Genomic DNA, 13,378 nt, shown 5'->3' on the forward strand with positions numbered 1-13,378 from the left:
CAGGGAAGAAGGGAAAAGAGTTCAGGGTGGAGGAGAAGATTCATTACTGGCAGGAGGTGATTGAGCCATTGCCTCTGGCACAGCACTCCTTGGTGGGCTTGCCTTTTGGCTCTGGATGGAGCTGAGCAAGCTAAGCTTGTAGGTCTCTGGCCTGAAAACCTAGGAACATTGCAGCCACAAGCTTGGCATTGAGGGAGTGGAAGCCCTGTCCTCTGAGACAGCAAATGGATGGCCCATGCAAGGAACCTGAATCAGTAGTAGCCTAGTGACATTTCCATAACTCTTTGTCATGGATCAGCAAACTTTGTGGAAAGATGCAGATTAAATAAACATTTTGGGCTTTGTGGGCCACATAATCTCTATTGTAACTACACAGCTTTGCCACTGCCATGTACATTGAGCAACAGCATGGATGCTACTGTTCCAAACAAAAACTCTGTTTACAAAAAGTTAGTGGGCTGCATTCAGTCTGTGGGCCATGGTTTGCTGACACCTGGCTTGGGATATTCCCAGAAGTAGAATTGCCATGTCAAAGTGTACACTCTTTTCTAGATTTTTCTACATGTTTTCAAGTCACCCTCCAGAAGGGTAACTGAATTGAATCCTTACCATCTGCATGAACGTACTTGTTTCTCTCCATCATCTTCAATACTAGGTATCCTCATTTTTTAAAAAAAGGCTTGGCCTGGTGGCTCATGCCTGTAATTCTAGCACTTTGAGAGGCGAAGGCAGGCAGGTCACTTGAGGTCAGGAGTTTGAGACCAGCCTGGCCAACATGGGGAAACCCTGTCTCTACTAAAAATACAAAAATTAGCTGGAAATTGCTTGAACCTGGGAAGTAGAGGTTGCAGTGAGTGGAGATCGTGCCACTGCACTCCAGCCTGGGTGACAGAGTGAGACTCCATCTCAAAAACAAAACAAAACAAAACAAAACAAAAAAAACAGGAAAGCATCTGTACTTTAATTTTGCATATGGAAAATGGAAAACATTAACCAAAATGTTAATTTTATTTTTCTCACTGAAGTCCACAAAGCAAGAAATTGACAAATTTGGGGTTACTACATGGAACTTGTAAATTCAAATCATATTAATATATTTGGTGTGGAGAGTCTCTGCAACAGGAGGATGGTGTGTGTGGGGGAGGGTACCTACAGTGGAGGGAGAGGTTGGAGAGTATGTCACAAGGATTGTGGTGGAAAAGATCCTTTGGCTTCTTTATGATCAAATGGGCATGCGGCTGATCAAGGTAATCCCAGCAGATGAGCTGCTTGGGATCCTTCATTACCAAGGGCCCACCTAAGGTGAATCTTCTAGGATGTTATATGACCTATGTAGGATAACCCTTGCAAGAGAAATATGTTGGCTTAAATTTAGGTGTCCCTTCCCTCTACTGTATATCTTCCCAACAGGACCCAGGCATCAGAAAGAAGAAAACTCATTAGAGTTTTTAGGCTGAACTCTTTGGAATCTTCAAGGGTGGGAGAACTGTTGGCTCACTTGTCAAGATTCTCTTGTTTTCTCATTTTTTTCTATGACCAGCCATACACTAGCCAAAGAGGTGAACTAATAGAGTACACTCTTTGGAGACACACATCTGATTTGAATCCTAGCTCCACCCTATAGTGGCTGTGTAGACTCAGACCTAGTCTCTCTAAGCCCGTTTGTTTTAATGTAAAATAGGCACAATAACGTCTCCCTCTTAAGGTGTTTGTAAGAATTCAATCATCACATGTCTGGAGAGTGTCTAGGAAAATGGGAGGTATTATTTGTCCAACTCTAGGACATTGCTCATAAACCTGTGATTTAGCTCATAGAGCACTGGGCACCTAAGGAGATCAAAAGATCTGGATTGCACTGACTATATCAGGTGGCCAAGGATTGGTTGGATTAGTGGGGCCTCTCAAATCACATTTCACAGGGAACAATCCTATGGAGAGTGATTAGGAATTAGGTTCACCAACCTATTTTGAGAGGATTTGGTTTGGTCCAGCCAACATTTTGAAGTACTCACAATGCCAGGTTCTTTGCTTCATTCTTGAAATATAGATATGAACCAGGAATTAATTCTGGTGCCAAGGAACTTCACACTGTAGAGATGGATATGAGCAATTACCAAAAAATATTCTAAATATTATCTGATAAAGTTTTTAATGGAGGGAATCACAGGATATTACCAAGGCAAAGAGGAAAAAATCCCTAACCTAGATCGTTGGGATTAGGGATGGTTTCTCCTAGGGGACAAAGGAGCTTAAGTCTTCTTGATGAAGGTGTGGTATATATTTGAATGTGAAGGCATAAAATTGAATGATGCATATAAGAGAATAGAATAAGTATTGTGTTGTAGGAGACATAAGATGAAAGTTGGGGGATAGCAAGAGATGTCAGTTATGAAAGGCTGATCAAAGTCTTCATTTTTTGAAAGCCATTGAAAGGTTTTATACAACAGAGTGACAAGATCAGATTCACGTTTCACAAATATCTTTTTGGTTTCAGGGTGGAGGATGAATAGAATGGTGAAACCAGAGGCAGAGATGCTTGTTAGGAAGCTAGTTCAGTAATTCACATGAGAGGTGGTGGTGGCTGAATTAGGGAAGTGGCAGTGCAGAAGGGGAAAGGGATCTATGCAATCAATATTAATTGGTAAAGTTGGCAAGATTGGGCATGGGTTGCATATGGAAAGTGAAAGAGAGTGAGAATAATTTCCAAGAGTCTGATTTGAGCATTGGGTGGTTGGGGCGGGGAGTGAGGGTGGGGGCATTCCTTGATACCTGAACAATGGAGGGGATAGAGATGATGAGTTTAGAAAGCAGAAGAGAGACTTCAACCAGGAACTTCTGGGCTTGGAATCAGGTTCCATGGCTTCTGACAAACTGCTGACTATGGGCAAATAAGTCTCCCTCTTTAGCTTTAGTTTCTCATTTTATCATGAAAGTAAGTATCAGACTGAAGAGAGACTCCCAAACATGTATCTGTGGTCACACAACTGTAGACTCTGATTTACTAAGTCTGGTGTGCAGTACAAGAATCAGTATTTTCAGAAGTTTCCCAGGTGATGCTGTTGTCAAACAGGTTTCAAGCCCTTTGGAGCAGGAGATCCTTGAGGATTCTTACAGCTCAAGCATCTCTTAATGCAGTTTCCTCCTAGCTCTTGCTCCTTCCTGCTGACTCTGCAGATATGAGCTGGCATCTAATATCCAGTGTGGCCTTCACAGACACTACCATGCATGCCAGTATCCACAGTGTGTCTCATTTTCTCTGTCCCTCCACCTCTTCCTCCACTCATCACACGGATTGGGCAGGCAGAAAAAGCCAAGAGTATTACCCTTTGCACAACTGGCACCAAGGCAACTCCCTGCCATGTTTTTCCTTCCCAAAGACATATGATTAATTTCCTACCAGGATATTGTATAATAAACCACTTCTGTAGCTCATTGGGATGGAGGGTTATTGATTTTGTTCCAAGTCTGGTGGTAAATGCATTTTTTTAAAGGCCTTCCCTAAACTTAAAGTTTTAGTAGACAGAACACATCCAAGAATTGAGCATTTATCTTCCACATGTGCCGAGAGGACATGTTACTTATCTTCTCTCTTGGTGCTTCCACTGATCCCACTTCCTGCTATGGATGAGCTCAGCAGACATGGCATGTAGACACATGGGGAAAAGTCATCAACACATCTGAAAAATTAATAATGGCTTGGCCATCAACAGAAAGGCTTAGGTGTTACTTCTTACAACCTACAAACAGCATTAATTACACTGAAATCTCCAGGCTGGACCAAGAAGAGGATCCCCTTACACCACACATAAGTGCTTTTTCCTGGAGTGAAACAGCACAGGTCTTCCTCTCACTGCAAGGCTGTGATCAATTCTTGGCCCCCAAACCCAAAAGGGATGTGGAAATCTGGTGGGAACTATAAAGGCCTGGAATATAAGACTTATGTGAACAGATGAAAGGCAGCAGGCTTGTACAGCTGGGAGGAACTGTAGGATAGCTTAATTATAACCTCCTGGTCTATAGCGAGTTCTTAGATCACTGATGAGGTAAACCCACTGCTGGAACCCAAGCTGGGAGCTACAGCAGGGACTCAACCTGTTTATCTTTTATTTTTCCATGGTGTTTGGGATGCAGCTCTGAATAAAGTGGTGGCTGAGGAAACTGATTCAGCAACTGCATTTCCAGATCCTTTTACAGCAGAAAGAGCTTAACTTTGGGGTAATTCAAACCTGAGTTTGAATTCCAGTTACACAAATTACAAACTGTAACTTTGGATATTTCAACTGCATACATTGTAATTTTCCTAACTATAAAATAAGGTTAAAATACTGACCACATAGGGCTATTTTGGGGAATGAGAGAGAGAGAGAGAGAGAGAGAGAGAGAGAGAGGGAGAGAGTAGGAGTAGTTTCATATCTAGTATAGAGCCTGGTAAGTTCTTTAAGTATTTTCAGAGTGAAGGATTAGATAAAGCTATGGAGAACATTTAGACAGACTATGGTAGACAAGCTAGTAGGGTGATTTGACGTCTCAATTTGCCTTGGATAGTGCTAGCTTAAAAATTCAGCAGGCATGCAAAGGGGTCTCAGATTGAAGGGACAAAGTCATTTCCCTTTAGCCTCAGAATAACTTAAGCTCTGTGGTTTGCAGGAACTTAGTGATGTGGTCGTGCATGGTATGTGTGTGTGCGTGTGTGCACACATGTGTGCATGTATGTAATATCTTATGTCTACTACTCTGATGTCTTTTGAGCTTCTTGGAAACTTGGATAATATCTAATTTGTCTCTTCATTTCTCTTTATCCCTAAATCAGCAAATGTGTGAGGAGAACCAATGGTGATTATATGCCTTGTGTAATATGAGAACAGATGGAAAAATAAACAAACACCAAATCTCACTTCCTCCTGTTGCTTACCTTCTAGTGGCAGTGTCAGATTTTTCTCCTGGACTCCTTCTCCTAACTATAATTTTAAAAATGTATTTCATCATGCAACTTATTTATTTTAAAAATCTAAAGCATTACAGATAACTTGGAAGCTCTTATCCCTAATATCATTCCCCCTTCTTTAAAGGCAATCACCAATATGAATTTTACTGTGTATCATTGCAGCCCCTGTTTTCTATGTTTATTATGAGATGTACCCACAAATAATACATATGGTTGCTATTTCTTACTTATTTACAGAACTATTTCATACTACAGTTTTTAACAACTTGTTTCCCCTTTGTTACTCAAGATTGAATTTTTTATATCCATTCATGTCTTTACACATAGATCTAATTAATTCATTTTGATTTTTGTTATTGTAAATTGCATGAATATACTACAATTTATTTACTCATTCTCCATTGAAGGACATAAAGATTGTTTCCAATTTTTCTTCATTGTAAACAGACACTGCTGTAATGAACATTCTGGTTTATGTGCAGGTATTTCTCTGAAGTAGAATGAGAAGTCACTGGGCATGCACATTTTAAAAATTTCACGATCTACAGTCAAATTGCTCTCCAAAGTGATTGTACTAATTTAGACTCCCACCAGCAGGGTAGGAAAGTTCAGTTTTCTCATGTCTTTACCAACAGTTGCTATTGACAGACTCTTTAATGCTTGTCAAACTATTTGGTGTGAAATACTTCACTGTTGTTTTAATTTGCATTTCCTTTATTTCTAGTGAGGATAATAATCTATTCATATATTCATTGGCTCTTCTGAATTGCCTGTTCCCATCAATTGCCAACTTCTGTGTTATATTGTTGGTTCGTTTAAACTGATACATAATTTCTCTACCTATTCAAGATAATCTGTGTTTGTTTTATACGTTACAAACATATTTTCTAAGCCTGCCATTTTTTTTAAGTATGTTTCATGGTGTGCTTTGTAATGGGGAACATTTTAATTTTGATGCACTTGGTTTTATCAATGCTTTCCTATAAATTGCTAGTGTTTGAGAGTTTTCTAAGAAATTTGATTTTTATCTCTTAGTCAAAAATTGTTATCCTACATTGTCTTCTAATTAAAAAATCCCATTTACAGTTTTATGTAATTATTTTTGTCTATCAAGTGAGTTCCGAATGGGAAACCAAGTCATTTATTGCACTTTTTTCCTTCCCACTGATTTATAATGCCATCTCTGTCATACACCAGGCTCATATGTATTTCAGCTTATTTAGGGGCTTCAAATATTATTTCATTAACTTGACTTTTTCTCTGCTCCAGTATCATTCTTTTAATTTTATGACTTTAAACTGTTTTCATGGATAGGTAGTCAAGTGCTATCTCATTTTTTCCCCTTGCCTCAGAATTATCTTTGCTGATCTTTGTTGTTTGCATATTCAAATGGAGTTTAGAATAAGTGTGTAGAATTCTGAGAGAGAAATCTTGTTGAGATTTTATCTGAAACCTCATTAATTAAATATATTGATGATTTGGATCAAGTTAATAGCTTTGTGATTTTAAATATCTCCACTCATGGAAATGGCACAACTCTCCATATATTTTGTTTCCTCTTATGCTGATTATTTCATAATTTTGTATACAAATTTTTGCATATATGTATTTTTAAATTTATTCATAAACAACTTTTTTTGCTTTTATGCCTGTACTTATATTGCATTATTACTGATATGCATATATTGTTATATATTCTTCCACCCTTGTGAGAGCTTAGAGTGACTTTGCTAGTTTAGTCAGTTTTTCTTAGATTTATTATTTTGAGGACCTTATATATGATCTCTAAATATATACTGATAATCTTAAATTCTTAAGTATCATTTATTTTTCTTGTCTTATTACGTAATTAGAGCATCCAGTTGACTAGTAAAAGTAATTATAAAGACTCTACTATTTTCTTTTCTTGACTTTAATAGAAATGCTTTTAAAGCTTCATCATTCATTATTGTATTTGCAGTAGGTTTTTGCTAGACGCTTATTTTTAAAGAAAGTTTCTTGTTACTGATAGATTGCTAAGAATTTTGTCATAGATTCATTTTGAATTTTATTGTTTAATTTTGTGTATCTATTGATAAATATATTTTTCCTTTTAGTTTGCTCATATATTGAATTAGCCTTCCTTGATAGATTTTTTTCCTAGTTAACCACACTTGCCTCTTTTTTTGATGAATTTTAATAGGCCATTATATTTGTTTGTTATTTTTAGTGAAGGGTTAGGTTTGTTATGCTTGGATTTTACTTAAGATGTTTAATAAATTTTAATAGGCCATTATATTTGTTTGTTTGTTTTAGTGAAGGGTTAGGATTATTATGCTTGGATTTTACTTAAGATGTTTAAAATTAAGATTTTTTTGCCATCTGTAACTTTATTTTATTGTACATTTTTTGGAGTGGGGATGTTATGTTAATTTCTGACTAGTCTATTTGGTTGGTGCAAAAGTAATTGCAGTTTTTGCCAATTTCAATCTAATAATCTATTAGTCTATAATAATTTCAATCTATAGTCTATTAGATGACTACTATTGTCTACTAGATTATTCCACCTACTATTTTTCTTGTACATGCTAGAGCTTAAGAAAATTTTTCATCTTAGACTATGCTCTAATTATATCACCTGTGTGCATTTTTCCCATTGTAAAACAAATTGTTTTTCTTTTTCATATATATTGGCTGGTGCCAGTTGTTCTCTCAGAGAAGTAAATGGGATCTTTAAGGAAAAAAATATCTAGGTTTCCCACATTTAACTTACTAATCTTAGCAATGGCTAATAGGGAAATTCCCAGTTGAATCAAGGAAATATCTCGCCTTCCACAACAATAATTTATTAATTATAATTAATCAAATTGGTAGCTAACTGTGTGTTGGGCACTGGGCTAAGTACTTTATTTATATACATGATGTTACATATTTGCAAAAATCATATGGTATAAGCAGTGCTAGTCTCAGTTTAGAGATGATAAAATTTGGATTAATGGGGTTTAAGTTACTTGCTCAAGTGTGCATAGGTGGTAAAGTGGTGATTTTTATCCATTCGTTTCTGACTCCAAATCACATGCCCTTGACCACTTTGTGACATTATGTCTAAACCAATGTTTGGAGAACCTAATGCCACCTGTGTTAACTCCATGCCAGCACTTAAGGGAGTTTAACTCAACAATGTCTCCTGGTTAGTATATCCCTTATATCTCAGTTCTCTCTGCTTAACATATACAGATTTCTTTTCAAGAAATGCAAATTATATTTGTCTTGTTCTGTCTTATTTATGTTTTATTTTTTCTTCTTACACTGCGTCCAAGAAACACCTCCTCATGCTTTGGTGTCTTCTTTCTTCTTTTTCCTCTTGTCTGTGTTTAGTTTCCTCGTTTTCTAGTTAGTCCTATACTTCTTACTGATCCTTCTTTACTTTTACATTAGAAAAAAGGAGGGTTTAAAAAGAGTTTTTTAAATGAAAGAAAATAAATTGTCCTTCATGGGACTATTGTTCCTCCAAGCTAGGAAGTTGATGCTTGATTCTCTGATACCCCAGGGGCCTGGGTGGTGTTTTAAGCTGGGAGAAGGTCAGCACTCTCATGAACTGCCTTAGATGCTTCCTTATCCTGGGCCTCTCTGACAGGCAACATGCCTCAACTTTGTCAACAAGTTGTGGTTTGTTTCACCGGCCAAGCATAAGACAGAGCATGAAGGCCGAGCTGCGTGCCTGGTGCTGCATGTTTCCTGTTTCTGTAAGCTACTTGTTGTCAACTCTCTTTTTTCCTTTATGATGTTTAATTGAAATCACAGCCTAATGAGGCCTGACCAGTATCTTTCCTTTGGTCACAGATTTGATGCTACTGCCAAGTACCTGAATAAGAAGACAACCCTTTCTGGAGAAAGGGAAAACTTGAAGGGCTATTGAAGGCCGCTAGAAAGGTATTGTTTACATAATGCATTTTCCCCTTATCTTCAACAGGTAAAATTGTTACTAAACTGATGTTTCCTTTAACAATGATAATTTTTATTTGGTAGTCTTGGGATGATGTTCCTGGGAGCTCAAGTTCAGACAATAAATCTAGATTTTTGCCAGTTGAAGTTCAGGTTTTGTGACCTCACTTAAATTTGCTCCTGGGAGTAGGCTTGGAAAGTTTAAAATTGTGCTTTTTTATTTTCTCCTTCTTTTTTTTTTAGCACAGTTCAGATGCCATGTCCCTATGAATTTTTCCTTAATTCCCAAATTGCAATAATATATCCATCATCTGCACATCTACATTACTTGTATTTAAACTGTTTCATGGCATTAACCATGTTTTACCCTGATGCAATGAGATACAATGCAGTTAGAGGAGAGAATATGGGTACTGGAGTTGCACAGGAATGGGTGTGAAGCCTGTGGCAGTTATTTACTGGGTGATCTTAACATCTCAATATTTTCTTCTTCATAAAATGATAATATTAAAAATAATAGACTGTTAATATGACCTACCTTATCTGGTTGTTGGGATAATTTAAGGAAATTACACATTGTATTAGTCTGTTCTCATACTGCTGATGAAGACGTACCCAAGACTGGGTAATTTATAAAGGAAAGAGGTTTAATTGACTCACAGTTCCACATGGCTAGGGAGGCCTCACAATCATGGTGGAAGGCAAAGGAGAAGCAAGGACATTTCTTACATGGTGACAGGCAAGACAGCTTGTGCAGGGGAACAAGCTCTGATTTATAAAACTATCAGATCTTGTGAGACTTATTCACTACCACGAGAATAGTATGGGGAAACCACCCCCATGATTCCATTATCTTCACCTGGCCCCACCCTTGACATGTGGGGACTATCGCAATTCAAGGTGAGATTTGGGTGGGGACACATCCAAACCATATCACGCATGTAATAGCCTTGGTGCACAGGAGAAGCAATAGATGACTATGATTTTATCATCCTTTGAGTTAATACCTACTATCACTGGTGCCTGTAAAGAGCTGCACTTGTAGAAAGTATGACTCTGTCTTTGCACAACACTAAACATGAAACCTAAGAGCTTTTCATCATGGGGATTTGTCTCATCATCTGGCATGCCTTCTTTGACACCTAGCCAACCCAGTAGGCTTTATTTGAGTTAACCTCATAAAGTATCATATTGTTTCACACAGGGGTTTATTTCTGAAAGTTAGTTAATGGTAGTTTTTAAGAAAATTAAATCTTATTTTATAGGCATCTGCAAAAATCATTATTAAAGTGAGTCATATGGCTAATCGTTTTGTGTAAAGGATCCCTTTGGAAAGTGAATAATCTCTTGTTAGTTACCATGCGTATGTTCAGATACCAGCGTTTCTTAAAGAGGTGCTTAATCCATGTATATAAAGTACTATATACAGTCTTAAACTTCTGCTAAGAACATTTGCCATGGAATCTAGGGATAGATATACATGAATGATGTTGTGTTACTTTGTAAAATTTGTCTCTACATTTTTAATAAATTGGTACGTAAATGGATTGGTATGTATTTGGATTCTCTACAACACAAACTTCTAAGATTTTTAGTTTTAGGAATCCTCCAAAAGCCAAGGGAAAACTAGAAGGAAAATGATATTTATTGATCATCTTTTTGCTAAGCATTATGTGAATCATCTTCACTAACATATTATAGTTATTCCTCATCATGATGCTATAAAAAAGTATTGCTTACCTTTTATTGGAGAGAAAAAAATGAGGCTCAGATAAGTAAATTACACTATGCCAGGTAATTCAGCTAGAAAATGGCAAAGTACAAGATCTGAAATCAGATCTTCTGGATGCCAAATCCCTTACTTATTCCAGTAAAGTACTCTTTCTTGAGAACAATATACTGAATTTCAATGGGAAATAAAATTTAAGATGTGGGTGGTATTTATCTTACTATTCGGGTACTTAAAAAATATCATGCATTATCTTCGGGCCTTATTTTTTAACCTGCCTATGGAACGTGGCTCTAAACCTTTGCCCTGAGGCTAGCTTCAGTGAAATTTTGAAGGGGTTAATGCCTTCCTCTTTTTGATACAAGATTAAACATGGATTGCAACTATAAACCACAAAGCTGAGTGTTTATTAAGTATACTAGTTTTTCTTTCATCCAGTTGGCCAATGTTTTCAACCATAATCTACTTTTCTCTAAAGTTTTCCATGGAGCAGGATGATGATTCCAAATCCTAAAATGCTGAAAAAAAAATCACTTAATGACCACTGGTGAATTCCTGTAAACTCATCCCAGAATCAGTAATGCGCATTTGGAAAAGATTCATGGGTAAGCTCCAATTCTCACCAAAATGGTCCTTTGAGTGGCAATCAAGGATTCTCTGAGGGAATTGGGAAGTTCCAGATGACTTTTAAGGGAGGCTATTTGGTTTAGTTTAATAGAACTTGGTGCTATTAAGGCCAATGGTTGGAGTCCTTTGTCCTATTCTAGTGCTCATATATATATATATATGTATATATATATATACATACATACATATATACTCCTTATTCTATTAATCTATTTAGCAAGTAAATAACATAGGCTATAAATAGAAAGAAAAAAAAAACAGTGGGAATGGCTTAGTGTGAACCATTAACTCTGTATATTCATTCAACATGAATTTGATAAAAGCCCATTAGGTACTAGTCTCTGGAGACACATGGTCAACTTGAACAAGAGTTGGCTTTGAGGAAATAATGGACTAAGGGGGATATATAAACAGATAATTGTGATGTGTTATGATGTGTATCATAGTAAAGGTAGGTATAAATATGTAAGACTAACAGAAGAAGAATGTTGATTAGTAAGCGGAGTTTATTAAGTTTATTAAATTTAGTAGTAATGAGAATTATTATAATGGTGGTTGTAATTACCATAATTCATTGATTTTTTAATGCTAATCCCAGCGCTATGGCCTGTACGTGAATTATTCTATTCAATCTAACAAACTTGTGATATTGGTGATGATGATTATGATTATAGTAATGGAAATAATGTGGAATATAAGGCACATGTATTAAACGTTATTTTCAAGATACTGTATTGGGTCTTTCAAGGTATTATTTTATTAAATCATGCCAGCAACTCTCTGCAGTTGGTATTATTATCACCATGTTGAAGAACAGTCTGATGCCAAGAGAGGGTCCACAAATTTCCCAAGAATGTACAATGATTAGATTTATGATTTAAAATCTGGGCTAGATGACGCCACAGTTCATACCCCTAAGTACAGGTCTACCTTGTTTCATTGTGCTTCACTTCACATATACTGTATTTTTTAAAAAATATTGAAGGTTTATGGCAACTATGCATTGAGCAAGTCTACAGGTACCATTTCTCTAACAGTGTGTGCTCATTCTGTGTTTCTGTTTCACATTTTGGTAATTCTCACAATATTCCAAACATTTTTTGTTACCATTATATCCATTTTGATGGTTCATGATAGTGAGTTTTTTTTTTTTAGACAGAGTTGTTGTCTCAGCCTATCGAGTAGCTGGGATTACATGCATGCACCACCACACCTGCCTGATTTTTGTATTTTTAGTAGAGATGAAGTTTTGCCATGTTGGCCAGACTGGTCTTGAACTCCTGGCCTCAAGTGATCCTCCCACCTTGGCTTCCCAAAGTGCTGAGATTATAGGCAAGAGCCACCACGCCCAGCCTGATTAGTAATTTTTGATGTCAATATTGTAATTGTTTTGGGGGGCCATGAATCAAGCTCATATAAGACTGTAAACTTAATAAATATTGTGGTCAGCTCCAATGACTGGCCATTTTGCCGCTCTCTTTTTTGGCCTCCCTATTTTCTAGGATACAACAATATTGAAATTAGGCCAATTGATAACCTTACAGTGGCCTGAAAGTGCTCAGGTGAAAGGAATAGTTGCACATCTCACTTCAAATCAAAAGCAAGAAATGATTAAACTCAGTGAGGAAGGCATGTTGAAAGTCAAGATAGGCCAAGAGCTAGTCCTCTTGTGCCAAAGAATATGGCAAGTTGTGAATGCAAAGGAAAAGTTCTTGAAGCAAATTAAAAGTACTACTCCAATGAACACACTAATGATAAGAAAGCAAAACAGCCTTATGGCTGGTATGAAGACAGTTTTAGTGGTCTACATAGAAAATCAAAACAGCCACAATATTTGCTTAAGCCAAAACCTAACCCTGAGCAACACCTTACCTCTCTTTAATTCTAGGAAGGCTGAGAGAGGTGCAAAGCTGCAGAAGAAAAGTTTGAAGCTAGCAGAGATTGGGTTATGAGGTTTAAAGAAAGAAGCCATCTTTATATCACAAAAGTTCAAGGTAAAGCAGCAAATATTTATATAGAAGCTGCAACAAGTTATCCAGAAGATCTAGCTAAGATAATTGATGAAGGTGGCTACAATAAACAGTAGATTTGCAGTGTAGACAAAACAGCTTTATATTGGAAGAAGATGCCATCTAGGACTTTCATAGCTAGAG

General features: G+C 36.9%; 1 long non-coding RNA gene across 1 annotated transcript in view; it reads left to right on the forward strand.

Annotated features, from left to right (window-relative positions):
- Window positions 1-13,378, forward strand: part of LOC129047998 (uncharacterized) — a 116,516-nt gene that overhangs the window by 32,430 nt on the left and 70,708 nt on the right. Inside the window, exon 2 of the long non-coding RNA XR_008509959.2 lies at window positions 8,768-8,857. This is a non-coding gene — a long non-coding RNA (uncharacterized LOC129047998). The remainder of the gene's footprint in view (window positions 1-8,767; window positions 8,858-13,378) is intronic.

Source organism: Pongo abelii, chromosome 13 (genome assembly GCF_028885655.2).
Source record: "Pongo abelii isolate AG06213 chromosome 13, NHGRI_mPonAbe1-v2.0_pri, whole genome shotgun sequence".
Lineage (NCBI taxonomy): Eukaryota > Metazoa > Chordata > Mammalia > Primates > Hominidae > Pongo > Pongo abelii.